Genomic DNA, 16,668 nt, shown 5'->3' on the forward strand with positions numbered 1-16,668 from the left:
GAATACTAATGCTGTTACTGCTCATTATTGGGCTGGATGTGCAGCTCCTGGACAGGGACCTCAATTGGCAAAATTTGCAATTGGGGGCTCACTCCAGTTAGTGAGGCCAGACCTGCTGGTTAGCCGGGACTCCAAGTTCTTATCAGCCGTTTTCATCTCCGCTTGCAGCACCTTGGGCATCAGCTGTGCAAGACAGGGCCCAGAGGACACCCACGATACCTGCTCACCCGGAGGGAAGCAGACAGCCTTCCAGGTCTGCACTGTGAAGACAGGGAGTTCCGTCAGTGCTCTACAATGAACTAGCCCACGTGGACGTGAGAACTGATTTTGTGTGCTCACTTAGTCCTCCTGAGATCCTGAACAGACAAATGTATGGGTAGCCCTCCTGACTTCGTTTTCTGCTACTTGCCACATGACCTACCCGATTCAGCCATGTGCCTGTAGTTAAACAGCACGTGGTTTCCCCCTTTCTTGTGTTCACAACTTCACCCTTAGAGATGTATTCCACTAAGTCCTGAATGATCTTCTAGTGTAGAGTTCCCCCTGGAAATGTGGTGGAGAAACTATTTGCTCTTCCCTGCCTCAAGTTTTAGGAGGATTTGTGAGTGACAGCCTGGAAGATTATTTTGGAATTCCTTGGCACTGGGGCTTTGGGCCATATCTGAGGGTTTTGCCTTTCTCGCTAATAAAAAGAAATGTGAAGTTGAGTCAGCTGTGGTTACATGGAACATATACTGTATGTTTTCTGAAACAGACTCCATTTCAAAGATCTCTTCCCTTTGTTCTCATCAGTAGATTCATTCCTTTTAGACCCAGAGTTCAAAAAAGCATCTCAATTTACTTTCAAGATTACATCTGATCAAAGTTTCTATGATTCTGTTAGAGAACAAAATATAAAACACCTTGGGAGAAGGAAATAGAGTGAACAAGGGAGGAGGCTGGAAGGCGCCACGTTTCAGAAGGGAAGAAGTGGGCTCGGAAAGCGAAGCTGGGAATGGACCGAAGTGACTTCAACTTCTTCACAGATTTGCTCAAACTTTCCTGGCGACCCTGCCGCAGACATGAGCATGTTGACTTCAAGATCAGGGCAACAGGTCCCTTCTGTGTGATGGTTTTCTTGTAAGTTAGAAACTAAACATTTTGGTACATGCTTTAAATACGAATGGGGGTGTGGAGTGCTCTCAGAATCAGAACTGAGCTGCCAGTGACAAAGAACAGACACGATTCATTCACTGGAATGATGTCTACAGACAGCAACGGCGCCTCAGGTGCGGTGCCCATCAGTGGGAGAACAGGGATGAGCGAAGCCCTGTCTCTGTCCTCAAAGACCTCAGAGTCTAGAGGAAGAAGCAGATGCATCAGTAAGTACAACAGAAATATAATCACACATCAGAGGTAGCTCAGAGCAGGTGAGTGACTCCTACGGGGAAATATTAAAGATGTGACTCCTGCAGAAGTGGAGATCTGAGTTGGCTTCAAAGGACAAAGAGCACTTCCTCTGGTGATAGTGGACGGCACTGAGGGAGGCAGAAGGCAGAGGATTCTTTACCCACTGAGCCACCAGGGAAACCCCAGAGTCCATTTAGAAAATAGTGTAAGACTCTGAGATACTCTAAGAGGCTTGATATTTTTAGAGCACCAGGTGTAAGACAGGGCAGTATTCAGGGAGGCCAGAAGAAACATAAGCTCAGGGAGACTGTGAATTCAAGGGCAGGAACCCGTTAGAGCATTTCAGCGAGAGCTACATGCCCATGAGGCGTTGGTGAAGCACCTGAAGCAGCGGAAAACGTGGCTGAGTTTGCCAGCAAGGCTGGAAGCAAATGAGAAGGTGCTGAATGGCAGCTGCCAGGAGGTGCTCCTGAGCACACAGAAACAGTACGGGGGGAAGCCAAGACAGCTTCATAAAGGACGGCAGCACTGGGAAGGAAAACGATGTCTTATCAGGGGGATGGTCATGACTCTCAACAGAATCTGATGCCAGACGTGAGGGGTAAGAGCGACTGCAGTCCTCAGGCCCACTGGATTGAGTGGGCTTTCGTGTCAAGCAAAATGAGAAAGGAGCATGTTGAATGAATCCGAGGGGCCAGAGGTCAATCCAGACCCTAGGAGATGATGGGGAAGGGCTCCAGAGACTGCTGGTGTCCAGCTCTGGAGGGCACCACCCACCATCACTTATGTACCTGACGCCTGTCACACAGGAGTCACCAAGCTAGACTCAGGGCACATGTGGAAATGGCCCCAGCCCCAAATGGAGTGGCCTCTGGGGGATTTACAAAGAAGACAGTGTGGCAGAGGGTGTCAGTGCTGTTAGAGGAAAGGCAAGGGCTGCTGACAACATACGCAGAGGCTTCACAGCAAAGACCTGGCCTGGAGGTGGCGTGGGGCTGTGGGGCATGGGTCAGGCAGCCTGGAAAATATGAAAATGAAGAAGAAAACTAAAGAGTTAGTACAAATCACGGAGTTAGTAAAAAAGAGGAAGCAAAGAACTTGCCAAGCAGTGGAGGCTGCAGGCCCAACGACCACAAGCAAGCGTGAGGGTGGCCTCCTGAGGACAGGGAGAAGCCCCAAGGGCTGGAATTGGCCAGTATTGGAAGAGAAGGGTCAGAGGCGAGGATGTGAAAGCCAGCCCAGGCAAGAGGCAGCAGAAAGTGCTTTGCAGAGCTGAAACTTCACCAACCCTGTATGAGAAAACCACTCAAGGATTTTTAGCAGGGGACTGAGACAGTCATAAGCCTCTTATCCTTATCCATCAGAGGGCAGACAGAATGAAAACCATAGTCACTGATCACATAGACCACAGCCTTGTCTAACTCAATGAAACTATAAGCCATGGAGGGCCACCCAAGACAAATGGGTCATGGTGGAGAGTTCTGACAATATGTGGTCCACTGGAGAAGGGAATGGCAAACGCTTCAGTATTCTTGCCTTGAGAATCCCATGCTGCTGCTGCTGCTAAGTCACTTCAGTCGTGTCCAACTCTGTGCGACCCCATAGATGGCAGCCCACCAGGCTCCCCCATCCCTGGGGTTCTCCAGGCAAGAACACTGGAGTGGGTTGCCATTTCCTTCTCCAATGCATGATAGTGAAAAGTGAAAGTGAAGTCGCTCAGTCATCTCCGACTCTTAGCGACCCCATGGACTGCAGCCCACCGGGCTCCTCTGTCCATGGGATTTTCCAGGCAAGAGTACTGGAGTGGGATGCCATTGCCTTCTCCAGAGAACCCCATGAACAGCATGAAAGAGCAAAAAGATAGGACACCCCAGGTCAGTAGGTGCCCAACATGCTACTGGAGATCAGTGGAGAAATAACTCCAGAAAGAATGAAGAGACAAAGCCAAAGCAAAAGCACCACCCAGGTGTGGATGTGACTGGTTATGGAAGTAAAATCCAATGCTGCAAAGAACAATACTGCATAGGAATCTGGCATCTTAGTTCCATGAATCAAGGTAAATTGGAAGTGGTCAAACAGGAGATGGCAAGAGTGAACTTTGACATTTTAGAATCAGTGAACTAAAATGGAATGGGTGAATTTAACTCAGCTGACCATTATATCTACTACTGTGGGCAAGAATCCCTTAGAAGAAATGGAGTAGCCATCATAGTCAACAAAAGAGTCTGAAATGCAGTACCTGGGTGCAATCTCAAAAACAACAGAATGATCTCAGTTCATTTCCAAGGCAAACCATTCAATATCATGGTTATCCAAGTCTGTGTCCCAACCAGCAATGCTGAAGAAATTGAAGTTGAACGGTTCTATGAAGACCTACAAGACCTTCTAGAACTAACACTGAAAAAAGATGTCCTTTTCATTATAGGGGACTGGAATGCAAAAGTAGGAAATCAAGAGATACCTGGAGTAACAGGCAAATTCAGCCCTTTGAATATAAAATGAAGCAGGGCAAAGGCTAACAGAATTTTGCCAAGAGAACGCACTGGTTATAGCAAACACCCTCTTCCAACAACACAAGAGAAGACTCTATACATGGACATCACCAGATGGTCAACACCGAAATCAGATTGATTATATTCTTTGCAGCCAAAGATGGAGAAGCTCTATACAGTCAACCAAAACAAGACCAGGAGCTGACTGTGTCTCAGATCATGAACTCCTTATTGCCAAATTCAGACTGAAATTGAAGAAAGTAGGGAAAACCACTAGACCATTCAGGTATGACCTAAATCAAATCCCTTATGATTATACAGTGGAAGTGAGAAATAGATTTAAGGGCCTAGATCTAATAGATTGAGTGCCTGATGAACTATGGACTGAGGTTCGTGACATTGTACAGGAAACAGGGATCAAGACCATCCCCATGGAAAAGAAATGCAAAAAACCAAAATGGCTGTCTGGGGAGGCCTTACAAATAGCTGTGAAAAGAAGAGAAGCAAAAAGCAAAGGAGAAAAGGAAAGATATAAGAATCTGAATGCAGAGTTCCAAAGAAGAGCAAGAAGAGATAAGAAAGGCTTCCTCAGTGATCAATGCAAAGAAATAGAGGAAAACAACAGAATGGGAAAGACTAGAGATCTCTTCAAGAAAATTAGAGATACCAAGGGAACTTTTCATGCAAAGATGGGCACACTAAAGGACAGAAATGGTATGGACCTAACAGAAGCAGAAGATATTAAGAAGAGGTGGCAAGAATACACAGAAGAACTGTACAAAAAAGATCTTCACAACCCAGATAATCATGACAGTGTGATCACTGACCTAGAGCCAGACATCCTGGAATGTGAAGTCAAGTGGGCCTTAGAAAGCATCACTATGAACAAAGCTAGTGGAGGTGATGGAATTCCAGTTGAGCTATTTCAAATCCTAAAAGATGATGCTGTGAAAGTGTTGCGCTCAATATGCCAGCAAGTTTGGAAAACTCAGCAGTGGCCACAGATTGGAAAAGGCCAGTTTTCACACCAATCCCAAAGAAGGGAAATGCCAAAGAATGTTCAAACTACTGCACAATTGTACTCATCTCACACACTAGCAAAGCAATTCTCCAAGCCAGGCTTCTACAGTACATGAACCATGAACTTCCAGATGTTCAAGGTGGATTTAGAAAAAGCAGAGGAATCAGAGACCAAATTGTTAACATTCATTGGATCATCGAAAAAGCAAGAGAGTTCCAGAGAAACATCTACTTCTGCTTTATTGACTACGCCAAAGCCTTTGACTGTGTGGATCACAACAAACTGTGGAAAATTCTTAAAGAGGTGGGAACACCAGACCACCTGACCTGCCTCTTGAGAAATCTGTATCCAGGTCAGGAAACAACAGTTAGAATTGGACATGGAACAACAGACTGGTTCCAAATAGGAAAAGGAGTACGTCAAGGCTGTATATTGTCACCCTGCTTATTTAACTTATATGCAGAGTACATCATGAGAAACGCTGGGCTGGAGGAAGCACAAGCTCGAATCAAGATTGCCGGGAGAAATAACAATAACCTCAGAAGTACAGATGACACCACCCTTATGGCAGAAAGTGAAGAAGAACTAAAGATCCTCTCAATGAAAGTGATAGAAGAGAATGAAAAAGTTGGCTTAAAGCTCAACATTCAGAAAACTAAGATCATATCATCCAGTCCCATCACTTCATGGCAAATAAATGGGGAAACAACAAAAACAGTGAGAGACTTTATTTTGGGGGTTCCAAAATCACTGCAGATGGTGACTGCAGCCATGAAATTAAAAAGACACTTGCTCCTTGGAAGAAAAGTTATGACCAACCTAGATAGCATATTAAAAAGCAGAGATATTCCTCTGCCAACAAAGGCCCATTTAGTCAAAGCTATGGTTTTTCCAGTAGTCATGTATGGATGTGAGAGTTGGACCATAAAGAAAGCTGAGTGCCAAAGAATTGATGCTTTTGACCTGTGGTGTTGGAGAAGACTCTTGAGAGTCCCTTGGACTCCAAGGAGATCCAACCAGTCCATCCTAAAGGAGATCAGTCCTGGGTGTTCATTGGAAGGACTGATGTTGAAGCTGAAACTCCAATACTTCGGCCACCTTTTGCAAAGAACTGACTCATTGGAAAAGACCCTGCTGCTGGGAAAGACTGAAGGCAGGAGAAGGGGATGACAGAGGATGAGATGGTTGGATGGCATCACTGACTCAATGGACATGAGTTTGAGCAAGCTCCAGGAGTTGGTGATGGACAGGGAAGTGTGGCGTGCTGATTCTACAAAGAGTCAGACATGACTGTATGACTGAACTGAACTGAACTGAACTGAGATAATCACACCTGTATTTTAAAAGCTCACTTCAGGCACTGTGTGGAGGAGAGATTAATTAAAATAGGGAGCCTGGCATGGACCACCATTCCATTCAACATGCTAATGTGCTCTACCCTGTGGACTGCTTTTAAAAATTTCATTCGGAATTAGTTGTGGGCATCGAACAATTGGGAGCTCTCATATACACTTAGAGTTACAGGCTTCTTTTGAAACTTAGGTGACCTGGCAATGCGGGGGACATATTCCTGACCTTTTGAAAACTGCCCAGAGCATAAGCCTTATAAACAGCGACCCTTTTTGGTCAAAGTGGGTGCTCTCCTGCATGCCATGGTCTGACGGATATTCTTGTTTCAGTTTATGGCTCCTGCCTTACCAGGAAAACATGAAGACCAAAGATGAGGGAATGTGGTGTGCACCTCGGTTAAACCAATGTTGGGAGCCATGTCCCATCCCCAGGCCCGAGTCACCACAGACTTCATTCCAACAGTTCTCCCCTTTCTCATCAGATTTTCCCTTTCTCCAGGATCATTCTCATTGACATAAGAATCTGTTATCATTTCTTTCATCTTAAAAATAACTTCTCCTGTTCTGCTTTTTTAGAGCAAGAGGGATTGCACCCAAACAAAGCTGCCCTTCACGTTGTCAGGAATTGGCAGCTGGAGAGTTTTAGCAGGCATCACTGTCCTAGGCTCAGACTGCCCGATGCGTCCAAGAGCTGTTTATCCTCACTAGCAAGGCTGTGCTCACTCCTGCCCTGTAGAAGGGAGAGTAAGAAGGGAGAACGTCCTTCCCTTAGAGTTCATCTAGCTGCTTCTGGCTCCAAGCACATTCCTTCAAGACGGCAGGGAACTGCGTGCCTGATGCCATCTGTCACTGATGTCACCAGAACTCTGGGCACATCCCCCTTGGCCTTTCCTTTTCTTGTATCTCACATCCTCCTGACTCTTTTCTCAAGGCTGTAGCTGACCACTTTCCATCACCTCCAGTGATACTCCCTGATTGAAGCCATGATCTTCTCTGGATTAACAATATCCCCTGTATTAGTTATCTATTGTTACCTGTCAGTTATCTATTGCTATATATCACATGTCCCCCAGACTTCCTGGCCTGAAACAGCAACATCCATGTTCTCAAAACTCGTGGGGATCAGGAGTGCACGTGTGGCTTAGCAGGCTCCTCTGCTTTAGAACCTGTCATGGTCTCTAGGTATCCGCTGGGCTGCCCAGTCAGCTCCAGCCACGCTGGCCTCCTCTCTGTTCTTCAAACATGCTGGTCATGCCGCTGCCCAGGGCCTCTGAACTGGCTCTTCCCTCCTCAGAAAAGTTCTTCCTCCAGGTTTCTGTATTGTTGAACATCGGGCTTCCCTGGTGGCTCAGCTGGTAAAGAACTTGCCTGCCAATGCAGGAGACACAAGAGACACGAGTTCGAATCATTAACTTCCTTTAATGCTTTGCTCAAATATCATGTCCTTCTTGCAGTCTACCCTGGCAAAATCACCCCATCCCCAGAGCCCCTGATTTCTTTTATATTCTTTTGTTTTTCAATAACAGTTCTAATATACTAGTTAAATTACTTTTGTATTCATAACATAAAATGTTAAACCCATAAGGGCAAAAAGTCTTTTTCTGTGGTTTATGGTTGAATCCCAAATGCCCGGAAAAGAATAGGTGTTCAAGAAAAAATTCCTAAATGAATAAATGAAGATAGCTGAGGACCAGCCTTGGGAAACACCATATTTAAGTGACTGGTAGAGGAAAAGGACCCAGGAAGAAAATGGAGCACTGAGCATCTCCTGTTCCCTATTTCATATCCTACTGGCCCCCTTTTCCTCTCTTTTTTTAAAGTCATAATTCTCTCAGTTTTACTAATTTAATTTTTGTCCACATCCTTCAGCAATGTGTGACCTTAGTTCCTGGACTAGGGACCAAACCTGTGCCCCCTGCGTTGGAAAGCGGAGTCTTAACCACCGGACCACCAGGGAAGTCCCCTCCTTTCTTAATCTTGCGTTTTGGGAGGCGCATCCAGCTGAGCTCACACACAGTCTGAAAGTATCTCATCACAGCTGTACCAAATGAGCGGGGGTTTTGCTACAAGGATTTGCTGCCATCAGCAGGAAGGGCACCTTCAGGGACCCCCTGGACTCTTCCCCCACTCACGCAAATGGGGGAGTGAAATGCTTTTAACAGCCTTGACCAGTGGGGGATGGGAACTGATGGGTGAAGCCTCCCCTCTACTGAACCTCAGGAGGAACGTTCCCAAGTGCATCTGCGTAGCTCCCTATACAGTCCCTAGCAAGATAGAATCTGGTGGCCATTGTGGTGATATTCTCAGCCCAGGGTAATACCAGCAAATCAGCTTGTTTTCCTTCTCTGCTTTACTGTTCCAACTCCCTCTGAACTCATGTTTAGACAGAAATCACTTTCAAAAATTAATTCCTGGCTTACAAGCCTTTGTTTCATCATCTGCAGAGAAAGCTATGTTGAGACATGTCAAAGTGAGACAGTTATTAAAAAAATGAGCCCATAGATAATCAAAAAATCATGAATGAAAATACTTTCAAATGCTATGCAGGGTCGAGTGAGATTAGGAAATCTGGAGACCACACTGAGTGCACCAGAGAGGTGGGTGGGGAAGCAGCATCAAAAAACTACAATAAGGTATCAACTCACACTGGCCAGAATGGCCATCATCAAAAAGTCTACAAGTAACAAATGCTGGAGAGGGCCTGGAGATAAGGGAAGCCTCCTACACTGTTGCTGGGACTGTAAATTGGTGTGGCCACTATGGAGAACCATATGGAAGTTCCTTAAAAAAGCTAAAAATAGAGCTGCAATATGACCCAGCAATCCCACTCCAGGGTGTACATCCAGAGAAAACTCTAATTCATAAAGAAACTCTAATTCAAATACTGTAATTTGAAAAGCACTCCAATGGTCGCAGAAGCACTGTTAACAATAGTCAAGGCCTGGAAGCAACCTGAAGCAACCTGCTGCCCACTGACAGATGAATGAATAAAGAACATGCGGTATATACAAAAGATGGAACATTATTCAGCCCTAAAAACAATGAAGCAATGCCATCTGCAACAGCATGGATGGACCCAGAGATTATCATACCAAGTGAATAAAGTCAGATAGAGAAAGTCAAATATTGTATGCTAAGACTTATATGTGGAATCTAACAACAAATGAACTTGTTTATGAAATAGAAACAGACTCACAGGCATAGAGAGCAAACTTCTGGTTACCAAAGGGGGAACGGTGTGAGGAGGGATAACTTAGGAGTTTGGGATTAGCAGATATACACTACTATATATAAAGCAGATAAACAACAAGGTCCTACTGTATAACACAGGGAACTAGATTCAATATCCCACAATGAACCATAGTGGAAAAGAATATGAAAAAGAATATGTATATAAATATATATATGCGTAGCTGAATCCCTTTGCTATACACTTGAAACAAACACAACATTGTAAATCAACTGTGCTTCATTCTTTGGAAAAAACAAAGTAGACTACGCAGTAGACGAAGGTGAGAAAATGGAGATGACTCTATTTCGAAGGAAATGGGCAGACTGGGGTGACAGCTTGAGGTGGGGGGTGGTATGCTGGGCACAGTGGGACAAAACAGATGTTCCAAGAATAAATACAATCTAATGAAGTAAGTGTCATAAAGTGATAACATGGGCATCTGCATGCCACATTGGCTGGGGAAGGAATACAGGAAGGCGATTATGAGCTGAGTCTTCCAGGACAGCGATGCTAGCAGAATTGTTGAAGGGTTGCGGGACACTGAATGCTTTACAAGAGGTGTGTGTTTGAGGAATTTCAAGTATAGCACCCAGGTTGGAGCCTACACTGTCCTGATGGTTACAGGTGGCACCAGAGTCACGACAGGGCCAGAAGGTTGTCTACAGTAGCTGATTATTGTCACTCAGTGAGCTGTCTTTCATCAGGAACATTTCAGTTACAGAAGAAAGAGTGCTGTGATCACCCTAACAAAATCGGTAATTCCCTGGTGTCATAATAGTCCATCATTTATTGAACCCAACTGTTGTTTTTTTTTTCCCCCCCTTTTGGCCAACCCTGTGGCATGTGGCATCTTAGTTCCCTGACCAGGGATTAAACCCGTACCCCTGTATTGGGAACACAGAGTCTTAACCACTGCACCACCAGGGAAGTCCCTGATCCAGCTGTTACAAGAATATTTTTTAGAGTTGTTTTGTTTGAACCAGAATCTAAACAAAAGCAACATTTTATATTTTAAGTGACTCGAGTCTTTTTCATCTAGAGAAGTAGCCTGCTTTTTTTTTTAATGACATTTACTTATTGCGAAAATTGAATTCAAACATTTTAAAGTGTGTCTACTGAATAGCCAGGCAAGATTGATTTTATAATATCTGCCTTCTGGAAATTACTGAGATTTTCTTTACCACCCAAACATGGTCATTTTTGGCAAATGATTAATGGGCCCTGGGAAAGGAGGTCTACTTTACATTTGGACAATTGTGTTAAGGCTTTTACAGTCCTGGCAGCCCAGCGGCTACAGGCTATGCTCACAAAAGGTGAAGACCAGGATCAATTACAAAAAAATACGTGCCCTGGATCAGCCCATCTGTTTGCTAAACAAGCATCCCTTTGTTTGTCAAGAACATGAAGCTAATTGTCCCCAAGTTCTCCACACCCCGGGTTCTAGGCAGTCAACCAAAATTCTGTAGAACATATTCAAGATGACTCCATCCACAGGGGGAGACCAGGAGGAGAGGCTGAAAATGACAAAAAGGAGCTCCTGACACACGTTTTGCCACAAATACTTAGGAGGGAGACTTCTGTATAAATAATGAGGGGCATGACCCCTTAGCCCTCAAGGAGGTCGCACGGTGACTGGCAGACAATTTACACCCCCTCTGCCAGAGCCTGACTGTGACTCTCAGGCAATGAAGGGCGGACGTGTCAGGACCTGAGCTGCTAAGACACAACTTTATGCTCCAGCGCCTCCATCCATAACCGTTGTGCCCAAGTGCCTTCGTCCACAACAGTTACGTGCATGCTTCTGCATCCACAATCCTTGTACACATGCTCCTCCACGCACGATCCTTGGGCACAAGCTCCTCCCCGCTCGCCCCAGTGCGGTACCCAAAGCCAGGTCCTGTGGGGCGACTGCACAGCGACCAAACCCAGACCGTGATCCCCCGAGTCTTGCAAGTTTCCTGGGACAAACACTGCTCTGAGTCCTTTGACTATACCACATCAGCTTAAAATTGAATTCAGATATTGGTAATAGACCAGAAATTCTAACAGCTTCAGTTTGCTTTCCTGTGTAGAGTAACTGAATTAGTCAGGGCATTAGGGAGTAACAGTGGCTTCAGGATACCACTGAGGAACCAGGTCCTACCTTTCTGTCGTTATAAACCAAGGTTTTTCAGAACGCAAGTACCTGCATTTCTGGACTTCCTCTTTCCCCTTCTATTCCTCCTGGAAGACAGGCCAATGATTTTTCTGAGTTCACCTCTTTAATGTGAAATTCAGCCAATAGTACCAAGTCAGGCTACCAGTATCCTGTTTGCAACTCCTAAGACCACAAGCTCATTGAGAGCATTATCTTTCTTCCAAGTTAGTGGTGAGAATTAGATGAAATGTTTCACGACAGCATAAACGAGATGGTGTCTTAGTGGTCTCATAACTTTCCTTGCCATTCTCTGGCCAGACCCAGAGTTGATATACATATATTTTTTGTTTGTTTTTCCCTCAACACTTACTTTTAGACACAGGTACTTGTTGGGATGGTCTGGCTTTGTTTCTGTAATAAACAACCTCAAAGATTCTGAGGTTGACAACCACAAATTTTATTTCTTTTTCATTCTCACCTTGCTGAGATTCACTGACATATTTTCTACATCTCAAGACTGAGATTAAGTGAGCACTTCTCCCAGATGTTGCTGGGTACAAGGTAACAGAAAAAAGAGAAGGCGATGGCTCTTAAAGCTTCTGTTACAAAGTTGAACACATTATCTCTGCTCAGATTTCATTGGCCAAATTTTCATGGCAGTGGCACAGAGCAACACAATCCTCCTATAGAGAAGATGATGCATTACATGTTCAAGCTTAAAGTCGGGGCAGGATATGCATGCCTTTCCCATGGAGGGCAAGGCAGATGAGCGAGCCCCCGACGAGTATTCCCTTGGCCTGACTATTTTGGTACAAACTGGCCTCTCATGCAGCTGCCAGCATGGAGCGTTCCTGTCCATGTTTAGAACAGGGCCATAATGCCAGGAAATCCATGCCTCCTCCCACTGCCCCCCAGGCCCAGGAAGTCTTCCAGCTTCTAGCTGGAAGAACATTCCAGCTCCCTCATCCCTCAGCCGCCCTCTGTGGTAACCTGCTTTATAACATCCCCTCCGCTGGCTTCTGTCCTGTTTCTTGCTTTTCATTCCCAAGTTTGTTTTTCCTGTGATCACTTCCCATACAAACTACTTGCCCTTGAATCTTTGTTCTGGGGTCGCCTTCTGGGAATCCAGACTAGGGCAGAAGGACATAAAATATTTAGAGCAATGATACAATCTGCCCAGAAGAGAAGAATGGCTTTGGGCAGTAGTTAGCCTTCAAGGCCAGAAATTCCATCTGGAGAACGGACCCACCCTTCTCCATGTCCTCAAATCTGCTCATCTCTCAGTCAGACCATAAACATTGCTTCCCAGAAGTGATAAGGACTCCTGTGCTCGATTTTTTTTTACTTTTCCATTTTTGGATTACAGGAAGCAAGACTGGTTGTTTACTCTAAACAAATTTCACTGCCTGTCACAGGGCCTCGAGGCATTTACACAGGAATTCCCTTTATAGGCATGTAGGCTCCCTGCTCAGCACTGCTGCTGCTGTAGCAAGTGGAGAGGCTGAGAGCAGGTGTGTCCCAGTCCTTCTCTGTGTCTCTCCTTCCCTGCTTCCCAGACCCCCTGACCCCCACCCGCCAACTCACAAAGCATTTCTCATCCACAGAGATAGCCTGGCAGTGGCATCCAACAAGCCTCAGGTGTATACAAAGCACGCTCTCCATAGGCGTGCGCTATGTGCCAAGTCGCTTCAGTTGTGTCTCAGTCTTTGCAACTCCATGCCTGCAGCCCGCCAGGCTCCTCTGTCCGTGGGATTCTCCAGGTAAGAATACTAGAGTGGGTTGTCGTGGCCTCCTCCAGGGGATCTTCCCACCCCAGGATCGAACCTGCTCTCTTACATCTCCTGCATTGGCAGGTGGGTTCTTTACCACTAGTTTCACTTGGGAAGCCCGCACACAGGCATGCCTACAAACTAAAGCAGAAATAAGACAACTTAGTTTTCTTACTTTGAATAAAGAATTAAAAAACAACAACAGAAAAAGACTAAAAAAGATCTTTCTAAATTGGCGCTCCCTGTCTCTCTCTCACACACACCCACACACGGAGTCAGTTTGATACTCATCTTTCTCATCGTTCCACCACTGGAAATACTTTGACACTAGGAAGTGTAAAAGCCCACAATTCAGCAGCATGTGCTGTACAGGACAGTGTAAACTAGAACTACATTCGTCCGCAGGAGCAAAGTGTTTTCGTCCCTTTAGGAAGAAAGTAAATATAAAGACATTTTAAAAGGAAAACCAAAACAGAAGTAGAAAAATCCATATTCAATCTAGTGCAGGGCTCCCCTAGTGGCTCAGTGGTAAATAATCCACCTGCCAATGCAGAAGACATAGGTTCAATCCCTGGTCTGGGAGGATCCCACGTGCCATGGAGCAACTAAGACTGTGCATCAAAACTCCTGAGCCTGTACTCAGGAGCCCAGGAGCTGCAACTTCTGAGCCCACCTGCCACAACTTCTAAAGCCCATGTGCCCTAGAGCTGTGCTCCACAGCAAGAGAAGCCCACTCACTGCAACTAGAGAAAAGCTCGAGCAGCGACAAAGACCCAGCACAGCCAAAAGTAAACATTCACGAGCTAATAAAATTATTTTTAAAACTCCAGTCCAGAAATCAGAACTTGGTTATAAAATATTTTAAAGCCTTTTAATTTAAGAGGATCGATGCTGCTTATTACTGTAAAAGTTATTAAACCAAACCTTACATAAGGATGGAGCCGTGCGGACTGGGACAGGAAGAGCAGAAGCCCTGTTCTAGCTGACATCCGGCACACAGGCTGCAGCTGTCACACAGATGGGAGAGGGAATAAGCTTCTGTTCCAGGGAAAAGAGACACACATTTGTGTTCAAAGGGAAAAAAGTTCTCAGCTTTTTGCGCCATGTTTGGGTCATCATATATTTTCGCTTCTTTGTGTTCTCGGGGTCCGCTCTTCTCTCTGGCAGCCTGTTGCCATGGATGGCTGATTCGTTGTCAGTTTTCCAGACACGGTACTCCCCTGAAAGGGAGCAGTACAATGACTTGGGCCCCTCTGGGCAGGACACGCTGGGCGGCATGGGCGGTGGGGGGACCTGAACTTCCATCTGGATGTGCCTTTTGATGATGCCAGTTATCATTTCTTTGAGGAGATGTCCTCAGAGGGGAAAAATCAATAGAGTGACGTGCAAGAGGCATTTGTGGGTTGGAGACACACAGCCCTTACATTGAGGCTCCCAGACTAGGAATCTAAGGGAAGTGGGGTTAGTCGCGAAAAACTGGGTGATGAGGCAAAAGCCTTGCAACCTTTTAATTTTACGAAGTGAGCAGATTAAGAAAAACCAACCTACAAAAGATAGCAGTTATTAGTGCCACTATTTTCAAAAGGAAGGACATCTGACTCTCCCCTTTCAACTGACTGGATGTTGCTTATGAGAACGGATAATAGGGTGTTAGTTTTCCTCCAGGCTGAAGTCTAGATTAGACTGAGGAAAGCTCCACGTGGGTCTCACTCTGTTCTAAGGATGGATGTTAGGGAAACATTGTTTCAGGGATCCCCCAGGAAGAGCTTTTATCTCCTGGGCAGGAATCTTGACAGGCTTCAGATGTCATAATATGGAACACTGAAGCCTCTGGTTCATCCTTGAATTCCACAAATGTTTTAAGTAACTAGTTTGGCGGTGCTCTCCCCTGATAGATTTATAAAAATTTATGTTTTAATGCCATTCATGTAATTCTTGAATTACCCAATTGATAGGTTTGCACACTTGGGGGCACAAGAATGAGCTAGAACAAATTTACTGGGCCGAGTGTCTTACTATAAACCATTGCAGCATTGTAAGATAAACGATTGGCCCACATTTTTGAAAGAGTTTGTCTGTCTCTGCTAAGCAGAACAAATATTTAAAATACAGCTGGTCTTTCCTCCATCAAAAAAACCTGAGCCAAAGGTAAGGGGAATGTGCTCTAGTTGAGCATCTTCCTTGAGGATGATACAACATGTATCATCTGGGTGCCGTTTAATGAGTCCGGTAAAAGAATCTTTAGGGACTTCCCTGGTGGTCCAGTGGTTAACACTGTGCACTTTCACTGTAGGCGGCGCCGGTTCAATCCCTGGTAAGGGAACTAAGATCTCGCATGTCTCACAGCGTGCCAAAAAAAAAGACCTTTCATCAGGAAACCAAGGGATGTTGCTAGTTCTTTTCATCAAGGTAATTCATTTGCTTTTCTCATTTAAGAAAATGTCCATATTTTAAAATAATATGTACTGTTCAAGGTCAATAAACTTGTGATGACTATACCAAGGATTTGTTCCCAGGCAAGACTCTTGAATGGATACTAAATCAAGAGGGACATTTTTAATGGACAGCAAAATATTTGCATGATCTTACAGTATCTCCCCTTAGAGGATCTCTTAGTTGAAAGAAGAAGCAAATATCCTAAATACACAGTAGAGTAATTGGGAAAGCCCTGGAGCGTGGTCACAATTAATGTCAGGTGGACATCATGGACTTATCCTCACCTTGGGAGGAATTAGGTGGACAAAGGTCAAGCCCAAGGGATGGAGGTGCAAGACCTGAGATGAATCTTTGGACAGCCACGGGAGGAACCACTTATGGATCATCTTAGAACTAGTATTATGTGGAATGGAAATAAACTTCTACCTTTTTTTTTTTAAACATTTAAAGACAACTAAAATCCAACTTAGACATTTTAAAGATTTCTGCACTCTTGATTCAGAAAGCATATCAAATGCAACTGTAGAAAACTCATATGTGAATTTGTGGCCTGTTGTAAGAGGTATTTCATTGTTATAAATGCTATAATTATTAAACAAGAAAAATAGCAAAGATGAGAAAGGATTCAACTCAAGAAGTTATATGAAGAGCCATAAAACAAACCTAATGAAATATAGGGAATTAATAAAGTTAAAAGCAGAACAAACATAAATAATTAAGAGAAATAGACTGCATAAATAAAAGAACATATTCTTGAGGACAGCGATGAATTTTTCTGTCAAATGTTATCTCAGAAAGAAATTAGAGGAAATAAATTCACAAAATTAAGTTGAAAAATATGAT

At 44.6% G+C, this 16,668-nt stretch overlaps 1 long non-coding RNA gene across 2 annotated transcripts; it reads left to right on the forward strand.

The window, feature by feature from the left end:
- The first annotated feature begins 12,995 nt into the window (after positions 1–12,995).
- LOC147347944 (uncharacterized) lies at positions 12,996–14,157 on the forward strand. Of its 2 annotated transcripts, XR_015150839.1 has the most exons (3): positions 12,996–13,131; positions 13,225–13,380; positions 13,943–14,157. It is a non-coding gene; the product is annotated as an uncharacterized LOC147347944 (long non-coding RNA). The 2 variants fall into 2 exon arrangements; XR_015150838.1 differs by lacking the exon at positions 13,943–14,157 and having other exon boundaries at positions 13,225–13,746.
- The last annotated feature ends 2,511 nt before the right edge of the window (positions 14,158–16,668 follow it).

This window comes from Bos grunniens, chromosome 22 (genome assembly GCF_055505025.1).
Source record: "Bos grunniens cultivar Pamir isolate PY7600 chromosome 22, Bosgru_T2T1.0, whole genome shotgun sequence".
NCBI classification, from domain to species: Eukaryota; Metazoa; Chordata; class Mammalia; order Artiodactyla; family Bovidae; genus Bos; species Bos grunniens.